Source organism: Choloepus didactylus, chromosome 16 (assembly GCF_015220235.1).
Source record: "Choloepus didactylus isolate mChoDid1 chromosome 16, mChoDid1.pri, whole genome shotgun sequence".
Lineage (NCBI taxonomy): Eukaryota > Metazoa > Chordata > Mammalia > Pilosa > Megalonychidae > Choloepus > Choloepus didactylus.
This window is the reverse complement of record NC_051322.1, coordinates 85935742-85948996: the sequence shown is the minus strand read 5'-3', so window position 1 is coordinate 85948996 and position 13255 is coordinate 85935742. Positions and strand designations below refer to the sequence as shown.

Here is a 13255-nt window from a genome sequence, read left to right as displayed (position 1 = left end):
TTGTTTTTAGATCAAAAACTACAAAGAAAAAAGATTAAGTAGATTTTTGTCCTTAAAGAAGCCAAACCAAACTGAACTTAGCAACAAGTGATTTAAGGAGGTAGAGTGGTAGAGTTCCATTCAGGGGAAGTATGAGGATTTATGGAAGCACAAAGAAACAGTCTGCTTCAGAGCCAAAAGGAAAATAAGTCTATCTATTTAAAGTATTCTCAAGTGACATTTGCTTTTGTCATCACTTTCTAGAACAATATTCTATACTGAATATGGAATAAAAAGATCATGGAATCTTAAAAAATCTGTAGAAGGCATTTTTTACCTCTTTGTTCCTTAAGCTGTAGATCAATGGGTTAAGCATAGGGATGACTAAAGTGTAAAACAGAGAGACCATTCTGTCACTTTCAAAAGAGTGAATAGATTTAGGTTGCACATACATAAACAGTAGAGTTCCATAGAACACAAGCACTACAGTTAGATGAGAACCACAACTGGAGAAAGCTTTTTTCCTGCCCTTTCCTGAATGCATTAGAAATATGGCTATCAGTATCAGCATGTAGGATACTAAGACTAAGACAAGGGAGGAAATCAAATTAAATGCTGCAATTATTAGGATCAGTAATCCTAGTTCTTGTGCATTGGAGCAGAGCATAGTTGCCAAAGGAACATCATCACAGTAGATATGATTGATGATATTAGAACCACAGAAGGATGAAGTAAAAATATTAATAGTGATCATTAGAGACTGAAAGGTGCTGCAGAGGTAGGGGATACCCACAAGCACATGACAAACCCTCTGGGTCATGATAACACTGTAGAGCAGAAGGTTATAGATGGCCACATAGCATCCATAGGCCATGGCTGACAACACGAAAAATTCACTGATCATTAAGAAAAGGAAAAAGGCCAGCTGTATGGCACAGGCATAATAGGAAATGGTGTTTTGCTTCTCAAAAAATTTACCAGCTTTTTGGGACAAATGACAGTAGAAATGCCAAGATCGCTGAAAGCCAGGTGTCTAATAAAGAAATACATAGGTGTGTGGAGGTGGCAGTCTGCCTTGGTCAGGATGATCATACCCAGGTTGCCCACCACTGTGACCACATAGATGAGAAGAAAGATCCCAAAAATGGGACCCTGCAGCTCAGGGCGACTTGTAACTCCCAGCAGGATGAATTCAGACAGCACTGTCAGATTCTGTTTGCCCATTTAACCAGTTATCTTTTTCTAGAGAGAAACAGAAGCATTGCTATTAGTTTTCATGCAAAATTATATAAACAAATTACATTATTTTAAACACAATGTAGAATCTTCTTTTATACTGAAGGAAAGAAAAATAAACCCCACATCTGATTTTGAAGCTAAAATACTCCATAAATTTTCCTTTTTCCCAATATAGGGGCGCTACTATGGTATAGATTGAACTCTTAATAGAGTCAGCAATGCTTAGAGCATATCACTGATAAAACATGTATGTGTTTATATAGAAATAATATATTTTATTTATCTACCCAATGAAATCACAACTTTTATATAGCACACTTCAATTTTTGTTTGATTCTTTTTTTATTTTCATATTCTTAATGAGAGAGGCAAATAGAAGGTGAAGCAAGTGATGCTTATATTTTATGGTTCCTCAACTGCACTTCAAAGACCCTGCATGGACCCTTAACAATGAACTCACATTGTGAAATATATTTATAAATGTTGTGAAAGTGATATGATCATGATCTCATCTATCCACAATTAAAGCCATCTCTATCCATTTTGTCTTCTTCTCCATTGTACTTGACCTAATGTTATATTGCATTGGAATGTCTACCAGAGTTATTGGGGGCTAGCTATGTGGGAATAGAGTTAAAGCTTTATTTAATGTTAGTGAATATATTTATGTGGTTCAAATTAATGACCTATATAATTAAATAATTCTGTCTGTTCTGGGTGACAGTGATTCTTAAGGACAATCCCAGCACCCCATATGCTGACATGAGTCAGAGATTTATCAGAAGTCATTTCTGGATATTATGAAATAGATGACCATTATCAGTTTGTTTATAGTTGAATTTTGTGTTTTTATCTTTTTCATTTTAAGGATATGTATATGCCTCAATATTCATTAATAATTTATTTTACTAATAGCCACAATTTCTATGAGCTTCAAGAAACAAATTGTATGGCCCATGCTTGCTAAATTCTATGGTTTACTTCAATATTCAGGCAATTTTTTTTTAGAAATTCTGAAGAATTTATTTATGAAAACTTCTAACATTATTCTGTTCCTCTAATGGGCTCATTTAAAGGCACAAGGTAAAGTTGTCTCATCTAGGTCAAAGAGAGTGTGAGGAGTGGTAGGATGCCCAGGGCAATGTGCTGTGCATCTGTGCCTTGCCCAGATGGGAAAAGCAGGAAAGAATGATCATGAAGGATCCAAACTTATCTCTTAGTTGGATCTCTTCCAACCTAGTTTCTATTGGTTATGGCCTCCTTTCTAGTCTTTATATGCACATGTTGTTCACTTTGCCTTGTATCCGTGGGTGATTTGCAAAATAGTTTTTAACTTGAGTGGTCTGAACATAGACCCACAGATCCACATTCCCACTAGAGAAATCAGATGCTTGTTGATCTTCTGTACAGTACAGGGGATACTCAGTGAAGATGCACTGTAACCAGTGGGTCCTGGAACAACACAGTTGCCCAGACATGCCCCTGTAGGAATTTTGATTCAACCTCCCAAATTCCTGAGAGGTTGAGAAAGGGAGAGAGACAGAGAAAGAAATGCTGATCTCTGGCCATCCAACTCTACTGCCTTGAGTTCAGTGTTCTCCAAAATTTCCATCTGCTTAGTAAAGAAGACAAAGGTTAGGAGAAAGGGGGCTATCCCCAGAGACTCTAGGACAGAAGCAATGAAATTCCTGTCAAATGCATGGCTTCCTTAATTTAAGGCAATTTTATTAGTTAACTATATATGCTTTATTTATTTTTAGCACAGAGGAGATGATAAAATCTCTTGCATTTAATATTTATTTGTGAATTTATTTAATCATGTATTGCAAAGTTTCATTTTTTTCTGTAACTGTAAAATGAGAATTTATAGAGTATATCACTGTGATTTTCAAGAATTCCAATGAGAAATTCCATGTCTTCTTTTCCTGCAGCTACATAGGGAAAGTAGTAAATCAAAGCACAATTTCCCTGATTGAAGCTAGGAAAGCTACTTTAGCCTGATCACACTGGAACTGCTTTAAAACCCTTTCACATTCAGGATCCCTTTAATGCAAACCTAGGATTCTGCAGTACAATTTTCAATTGCAACAGTAATGTAGCTCAAAAAATTCAGACACAAAAGAATGCAATCTGGAATTATATAATGTAATGAAATCTCCAGGATTTTGGCCACACACCTATCATGTAGACTTTCAGTCCACCTCCCTTCCCAATTCCCACCAACTAAAAGGTCAAAGCCTACAGTTGGGAGCAATTGTAGTCCAGAGCCACCTTGAGGATTTGTTGGGTAAGGATGATTTTTGGTCCTTCAGCTGGGTAAAACTTCCAGGAAGTAAAACTTATGCTAGTTTTAAACTTCATCTCAAATTTGAATTATTACAGATCCTGCTATAACAGGATTTTTCTATAGAATAAAAAGTTCACTGGATTGAGCAAAGGAATCAGAATTCCAGCACTAGTTACACTAATTTGATGTCTTCAATATTTTCCTAAGAATTATTCTTGTGCTTATTGAGCCTAACTCCATTTTCAGTTCCAGTTACAACTAATCTGAAAATATCTGGATTCTTTTAACCTGCTCCTTCTTCATGTTATCTCTTATCTTTCCTGAACGTGTTAATTTTTATATTTCAACATCTCCTGTTGAAAATAACCATTAGAATGGACAGGAGACAAAAGTTTGCAAAGCAATGACTGAAATATCAATATTTCATAATGATGTTATCTTTTAGGACTTTTGCTCAATTGAAGATATCCTCCATAATTCCATGTTTCTTAAAAATCAAGCTACATTCTGACCATCTACTCAATTAGGTTGTAATGCCAATTCTACAAAAAAAAGAAAACCCATGTTTTTTAAAAATCAAGCTACATTCTGACCATCTACTCAATTAGGTAATAATGCCAATTCTACAAAAAAAGAAAACCAACAGCTATATCCAGTAGTAAAAATTGAGTAGAACAATAAAAACAACAAAAGGGCAGCTTTTTATGTGAGGCATTCTTATTTAAAAAGTATTTATAGTTTAACAAATATTGAACAGGGCATACTCATACTAAAATTATTGTTTATCAGGTATTGCAGTGGATATAATTTTACTAAAAGAAATATTTGTCATCTATCAAATATTGCCTAGGACATAATTATTCTAAAAAAATCTATTCATTGTTTATATTGATTTCAAATTTCACTGGTTCCTATATTTTATCTGACAAGCCTAACCTTAACAGAATCTATTAGATTAGTTCATTGATAAATGTTTCAGATATATTAACTATCTCTGCATTTGTATCCAAATGCCACTATCATCTCAGGCAAAGCAGATATATCTTGGGCACATGCTCATTTCATAGAATTTAATGTCCTAAGAACAATTTAATTCCCAGTTACTAAAGGACTTAATGTGTGTTTGTGCAGTACTTGATATGACCAGCACTCAAAGACCTTAAGTGTGTAAGTCAGAAATTACCAAAATTCATGGGTAATCAGAATCAAAGACAATTCTTACTCACTCACCTTAAATCAAGTACTGGAATTTTTTTTCTAAATTTCTCTTTCTTTCTGTGGGAAGAATTTAAGGTTTCTTTCTCTCATTTTGATGCTCCCTGAGGAAGAAATGGGTAATTCCTTCTTATTCCCAAATCATCTGAGAGATTTCAAAACCTGCCTTTATGTACTGGGTAATTATGTAGACCATCCTACCATTCCCCAGTGAGAAAAGATAAGGGCAATTGAAGGAAGGAACATAAATATTTTGTACAGTCCCATGGGGACCTACATGATGTAAAGGCAGTCACTCACTTGCATAGAGTCAATGATTAAAGTTACAATGAGGAAAATAATTAGATATCAGTTCAATCCCACGCAAACTGGAACAGTTGCAAAACCCTGCTGTAATAGTAAATGGCATTTAAAATTTTTTTTTTCTGGAATTCATTCAAGGATCCCCATTATAAGTATGTTGATTTACTTTGTGATGTCCCAGAAGGCTCTTAGACTGTGATCTTTTCTTGGGGGGGGGGGTGTCTAATCCTCAGAATGGATAATTTCAATTGATCTATCTTAAACTCCTTTTTTTTTCTGTATCACAAATCTGCTGTTGCAATTCTTTAATAAGTGTTCTACTTGTGTTTCTTGTTTTCAACTCCAGAACTTCTATTTCAATAGTTTTGTATCTTTTTATTGATATTATCTATTTATTGGCTCTTCATTCTCCTGTTATTCTTAATTTTGTGTATGACATCCTTTACCTCTTTGAGCATATTTATTACAACTGATTCATAGTCTTAGTCTAATAATCCCAATGTCTTCTTCACCAGGGACAGTTTCTCTTATTATTTTTTCTTGTGAATGGGCCAAACTTCGTTGTTTTTTCATATGCCACGTCTTTTAAAATGCAATTTTACTGAGATATATTCACACACCACATAATAAATCCAAAGTATACAAACAATGGCTCACAATATCATGGTATATTTATGAATTCACTATGATAACTTTAGAATATTTTCAATACTTTAAAATAAAGAAAAAAATAAAAATAAAATAGAACATCCAAACCATCCCATACCCCATATCCATCCTCCCATTATTTATATATTTTTGTGTTTACTTTATTATTCAACTGCCCATACACTGGGTTAAGGAAGGGTCAGTCACAAGGTTTTCATAATCACATGGTCAAATGATTAAGCTGTACAGTTATACATTTCTCAACAAGAATCAAGTCTACTGGATCACAGTTCAACAGATTCAGGTACTCCTTCTAGCTATTCTAATACACTAGAACCTAAAAAGAAATACCTGCATAATGCATAATAACCTCCAGAATGACCTCTCTATTCTATTTGAGATCTCTCAGCAACAGAAACTTTATTTTGTTTCATTTCTTTTCCCCCTTTTGGTCAAGAAGACATTCTCAATCTCATGAGGTCAGGGCCAGGCTCATCCCTGGTAGTCATGTCCCACACTGGCAGGGATACTTTCACCCCTAGGAGTCACATCCCATGTAGGGGGGAAGGTCTTGATTTTATTTGCAGAGTTGGCTGAGAGAAAGAGGCTACACTGAGCAACAAAGAAGATTCTCTGGGTTTGAATCTTAGGGATAAGTATAAGTAGGCTTAGCTTCCTTTTGCAGGAATAAGTTTCATAAGGGCAAGCAGGAAGACAGAGGATATGACATTAAATTAGGAGTACATAATGCTTGTGAGTCTATCAGGAATTCCCCAGGTAAGGAAGTTTAATATATCTAATTTTCCCCCCAGCCCCTCAAGGGGACTTTGCAAATACTGTTATATTTTCTGCCTCAAATACTCTGGGGTACACTGGGGAATCATATTAACCTGTATAGAAAAACAAGATCTCATTCCCCACTATAGGTTCCATGCAAACATGTTGTTTAAATAAAATGAACATACAAGTAACATTAGAAAAAGTGCTACAGAGAATATAAATTTTGTACCAAATAAGCATCTCTTAAATAACAGTCAAAAGTCAGGAACAGATGTGATTGTTATAAGAGATACAAACTATAAACATTTACAAAAAGTCTCATTGAACACTGCACACCTGCATCAATTGCCCAATCTCTGTCCATATTTTATCCCCTGATATCTGTGCTCTCAAATTCAGTTCTCAGCATCTGCTTCTCATAGCTAGTTTATAACAGTGAGACCTTGCAATATTTATCCTTTCCTTTCTTGCTTATTTCACTCAACAAAATGTCCTCAAGTTTCATTCACGTAATTGCATACCTCATGACTTCTGTCCTTTCAGCCATTCAATATTCTGTTGCATGAATACACCACAGTTCACTCTTCCATTCACCTGTCAATATAACATTAGGCCATCTCCATCCATTTCAAATCATGAAAACTGCTGCCATAGAGACCAGTGTGTAAATGCCTATTTATGTCCTTGCCTTCAGTTCTCACCAGTGTATACAAAATACTGAGGTTTCATGATCATATGGCAACACTATATTTAGCCTCCTGTGGAACCACCACTGTTCCCTCCAAAGGGGCTGCACCATTCTACTTCCCTACCAACAGTGAATATGTGTCTCTCTCTCCACATCTTCTCCAGAATTTATGTCTTTCTGTTTATTTTTAAACAGTTTTATTCACACATCATGCAATCCATCCTAAGAGAACAATCAATATTTACTGGTATAATCAGATAGTTATGCTTTCACAACTACATTATATATGAGAATATTTACATTTCTTCTGCAAAAAAAGAAGACAAGGAGCAACAAAAGAAAAAAGGAAAGAATAGAAAGTTAAAAAAATAAAAGTAAAATATAATATAAAAGGAGAAACAACAAGAATCCCATACTCCTCCCTTATATGGCCATCTGTTGACATTTAGCTTTGGTGGATTGCCTTTGTTACTATTATTGGAAGAATGTTACAATGTTATTGTTAAATAGAGGCCCTAATTTTCATTGACAGTCTTTTTCTCCCTATATACCATCCCATTTTCCAAAGCTTGCTATGCTGATATTCACTTAATCTCTCTTATGGAAAACTTTCTTATATTTCTATATTTAATCACGATTCATTGTCTCTCTAGTTTTTTGCTAAGTTTTACAGTCCCCATTTTATCCTCTCTTTTTCCTTCTGGTCTCTTTCAACCCTACTCAGCTTAATTCATTATACTTGCAATATTGTGCTACAATCACATAGTATCATGCTATCCATTTCTGGATCTTTACAATCAATCCTGTTGAGTATTCTGTACTCCTTCAGCATCAAGTCCCCAATCATGCATCAAGACTTTCTTCTGTCTTACAGCTGCATAATATTCCATCATGCATATATATAACAGTTTGTTTATCAACTTGTCGGTGATGGATATCAGGGCTATTTCCATCTGTTTGTAACCATGTATAATGCTGCTATAAACATCATTTTACAAACATCAGTTTGTGTCCTACCCTTCAGTTCCTCTGAGTACATATCTAGTAATGGGATTGCTGGACCATACAGAAATTCTATTCTTAGCTTCCTGAGGAACCACCAAACTGCCTTCCAGAGTAGTTACACCATTCCACATTCCCAACAGTAACTAAGTGTACCTCTTTCTCCTCATTCTCACCAAAACTTGTAGTTTTCTGCTTCTGGGGGATAATGGCCATTTTGCTAGTTGTGAGATAGTATTTCTTTGTGGTTTTGATTTGCATTTCCCAAATACCTAGTGAAGTTCAGCATCTTTTCACATATTTTTGAGCCCTTTGTACTTCCTCTTCAGAAAAGCATCTGGCCATGTCTTTTATCCATTTTTAAAATGATTTTCTTTTTGTTGTTGATTTGCATGATCTCTTGATATATTCTGGATATGAAATACTGAAGTGATATGTGGTTTCCAAATACTGTCTTCTATTGTATAGGCTGCCTTTTTACTTTCCTGAAAAAGTCCTTTGATGTGCAAATGTTTTCAGTTTTGAGGAGATCCCATTTATATATTTATTTTTTTTTTAATTTTTCACACTTTGGGTGTAAGGTCTAGGAAACCACCTCTTATCACAAAATCTTTAAGAGATTTCCCTAAATTTTCTTCTAAAAGTTTTATGGTGTTAGCTCTAATGTTTACATCTTTGATCCATTTTGACTTACTTTTTCTATAAGCTGTGAGATATTGGTCCACTTTCATTCTTCTGGATATGGATATCCAATTCTCCAAGCACCATTTGTTGAAGAAGGTGCTCTTCCCAGTTTAGTCTACTTGACCACCTTGTCAAAAGTCAATAGTCCATAGATGAAAGGGTCTATTTCTGAACTCTCAATTCAATTCCATGTTTGATATGTCTTTAAGAAAGTACTATACTGTTTTGAATATTACAGCTTCATAATATGCTTTAAAGACATGTAGTATGACACTTCACACTTCACTTTTCTTATGATATTTTTAGCTATTCAGGGCATCCTGCCCTTACAAATAAATTTTTTTTTTCTGTTTTTGCAAAGTAAGTTGTTGGAATTTTAATTAGAATTTCATTAAAACTATATCCATTTGGTATAGAATTGAGTCTTAACTATATTTAGTCTTCCAATTGGTGAACATATAATGTCCTTCCATTTAGTTAGATCTGCCTTGATTTCTTTTAGCAATTTTGGTGGTTTTCTTTGTACAGGTTTTTTATGTCCTTGGTTAAATTTTTTCCTAAATATATGATTCTTGTGTTTGCTATTGTAAATGGAATTTTTTTATTGATTTTCTCCCCAGGAGGCTTCTAATAGTTTATAGAAAAACTAATGATTTTTCTGCATTGATCTTGTTTCCTACCACTTTGCTGTACTCATTTATTAGCTCTAGTGGCTTTACTGTAGATTTTTCAGGATTTTCTGTATATAGGATCATCTCATCTGCAAACAGTGAAAGTTTTACTTCTCCCTTTCCAATTTGGATGACTTTTATTTCTTTTTCTTGCCTAATTGCTCTAGGTAGAACTTCCAGCACCATATTAGGACAGTGTGCATCCTTGTGTTTTTCCTAATCCAGAGGGAAATATTTCCATCTTTCCCCATTGACTATGATGTTAGCTGTGGGTTTTTCACATATTCCCTTTATCATGTTGAGGAAATTTCCTTCTATTCCTTTCTTTGAAGTGTTTTCATCAAGAAATGAAGAATTTTGTCAGGTGACTTTTCTGCATCAATTGAGATGATTCTGTGGTTTTTCCTGTTTAATTTATAGATGTGGTGTATTGAGTTAATTGACTTTCTTGTGTTGAACCACACTTGCATACCTGGAATAAAACCAACTTGATCATTGTACCAGTTTGTATATATTATGTCCCCCGGAAAAAGCCATATTCTTTAAAGCAATCTTGTGGGGGCAGACATATTGGAGTGGAATAGGTTGGAAACTATTGGTTCAGTATTTCCATGGAGGTGTGGCCATGCCCATTTGGCATGTGCCTTGATTGATTTACTGGAGCCTTATAGAAGCTTGAACATAGGGAGATCACTGCTGTAGCTGAGACAGACATTTTGAAGATGGCCATTGGAGGCTGATGCAGACATTTTGGAGAACACCATTTTGAAATGTAATTTCACATTACCAGGGGACTCGGGAGAGCCTGGCTGCCACCCCACTGTTCAGAGAGAGTAAAGCCTTTGCCCCAGAAAGGCAGAGTCCAGATGGCAACCTGATGTTTAGGGGGGTAGGGATGAGAAAAAGGTGGTCTCACCAATGTATGGATATGTTGTAGCACTCACCCCAGCATTTGGAAAGGGTTGGACTCCTGCTCTCTCAAGCCCCAAGGATACAACATCATTCTTTTAATGACTCTCAGACTTTGAAATCTAATGGAGTTTACCCTGCAGGTTTTAGGAACTGTTTTAGTCCCTTAAAACCTGTTTTACTTTCAGTTTCTCCTTATGGTGATGGAAATGTTATCCTATGAATGTCCCTCCATTATATGATAGAAGCAGATAACATGTTCTAAGTTTCACAGGTACAGAGCCAGAGGGTAATTTTGCTTTTGGACGGACCATGCTTGTAACTGATTTTGATGGGATCTTGGACTTGCTTATTGTTACTGAAATGATTTAAGTTTTTGTGATATTGTGATAGGATGAATGTATTTTCTATCTGAAAAGAATATGTTTTTCTGGTGTCCAGGGGGTGGAATGCACCAGTTTGCATATATTATGTCCCCTAGAAAAAGCCATATTCTTTAATGCAATTTTGTGGGGGCAGACATATTGCTGTGGATTAGGTTGGAAACTATTGGTTCAGTATTTCCATGGAGGTGTGGCCATGCCCATTTGGCATGGGCCTTGATTGGTTTACTGGAGTCTTATATAAACTCAGACATAAGGAGATCACTGCTGTAGCTGAGACAGACATTTTGAAGATGGCCCTTGGAAGCTGATGCAGACATTTTGGAGAATGCCATTTTGAAACACAACCTGGGAGCAAGATGATGCCAGCCACATGCCTTCCCAGCTAACAGAGATTTTCCAAATGCCAATGGCTTTTCTCCAGTGAAGGTACCCTTTGTTGATGGACACTGTATGGCCTAAAGACTGTAACTGTGTAACCAAATAAGCCCCCTTTTAAAAAGCCAATCCATTTCTGGTGTTTTGCATTCTGGCAGCATTAGAAAATAAGAACCGTCATGATATTGGATTCTTTTTATGTGATGCTGGACTCAATTTGCAAGTATTTTATTGAGAATTTTTGGGTCTATATTTGTTAAAGAGATTGGTTTGTAATGTCCTTTTCTTATAGTATCTTTGCATAGCTTTACTGTTAGGGTGATGCTGGGTTCATAGAAAGAGTTATTTAGCTTTCTCCTCTTCAATTTTTTTGAAGACTTTGACTAGTATTCATACCAATTCTTTCTTGAATACTTGGTAGAATTCATATGTGGAGCCATCTGATCCTGGACATTTCTTTTTTGGGAGTTTTTTGATAACTGGTTCAATCTCTTGTTACTTTTTTGTTGAGGCAATCTATTTCTTTTCATGTCAACATTGGTTGTTTTCAAATGTAGTTTTAAAGTGTGTGCCTTAGCATCTACATATGTGTGAATTTTCCAGACTTCCCCCTTTTATTGATATCTAATGTCATTCCATTATAATCCATGAAACTGTTTTGTATAATTTTGAAGTTTTTAAATAGATTGAGTACAGCTTTGTGACCCAACAACTGATCTATCATTCAGAATGATCCATGAGCACTTGAGAAAAATGTATATCTTGCTGTTTGTGGGTGCAGTGTTTTGTAAATGTCTGTTAATTCTAGTTCAATTATTATAGTATTCAAAATCTCTGTTTCCTCATTGATGCTCTCTCTAGATGTTCTTCCTTTGAAGAGAGTGGTGTATGGAACTTTCCAATTACTATTGTAGAAGTGTCTACTTCTCCGTCCAGTTTTGTCAGTGTTTGCCTCATGTAATTTGGGACATGCTTGCTTCATCCATAGATATTTTGATTGCTGTGTCTTTTTGATGGGTTATGCCTTTTATCAATACATAGTGTCCTTCTTTGTCTCTTTTAATTGTTTTATATTTTAAGTCTATTTTATTTTCTGATATTAGTATAGCTACCCCAACTCTTTTTTGGTTGTGGTTTGCATGAAGTATCTTTTTTTCAAACTTTCACTTTCAGCCTGACCCTCCCACCTTGGGTCTTAAGTGACTCTCTTGTACATAGTGTATATATGGAAGCTGTTTTGTTGTTTTTAATCTATTCTGCCAATCTATATAATTTGATTGGGGATTTTAATCCATTATTAATGAATGTGATTACTCTAAGGCAGTACCTCCTTCAACCATTTTATCTTTTGGATTTTACCTGTTATATCTTATTTTTTTTCACTTTTTGCACTATTAGACTCCTTACTGCTAACCTTCATTTCTACACTCTTTTCCAAACCTCTCTCTCTTTTCTTTAACTCTTTGCCTATTGTGCTCCCTTTAGTATTTCTTGTAGAGATCTCTTGTCCATGAACACTCTCAGTGTCTTTTAATCTGTATTTTAAATTCTCCCTCATTTTTGAAGGACATTTTTGTCAGATAGAGAATTCTTGGTTGGCAGTTTTTCTCCTTCAATATCTTACATATAATCTGCATCACAAAGTGTCTGTGTCTTTGTGAGCTCTGAGCACTCTCCCTCTGCCCATGAGGTCTCTTAAGGACTCTGATAAGCCAAATAAGACCCACCTTGAATGGGTGGGGTCACGTCTCCATGGAAATAGTCTAATCAAAGTTCCATTCACAATTTGTTGGGTCACATCTCCATGGAAACAACCTAAACAAATGATCCCACCCACAATAGGACTTCCCCTAAAAGAGTGGATTAAACAAAACAGTCTTTTATGGGTTCATGAAACACTCAAACCAGCACAATATATCCTTTATCTCTTTTGCCACATTTTCTTTCAACTCAAATTGTTTTAGAAGATTGAACATCTTTAATTCATTGTTTCAACTCCAGCATCTGCTGAGGTGTTAAGTGTTCCTTTGACTGGGCCATATCTTTGTGCTTCCTGATATGACTTGTGATTTTTTTTTTTTTTTTTTTT

General features: G+C 35.3%; 1 pseudogene; it reads right to left on the bottom strand.

The window, feature by feature from the left end:
- Window positions 1-277: 277 nt before the first annotated feature.
- On the bottom strand, window positions 278-1203 carry LOC119511426 (annotated as a pseudogene).
- Window positions 1204-13255: the final 12052 nt, after the last annotated feature.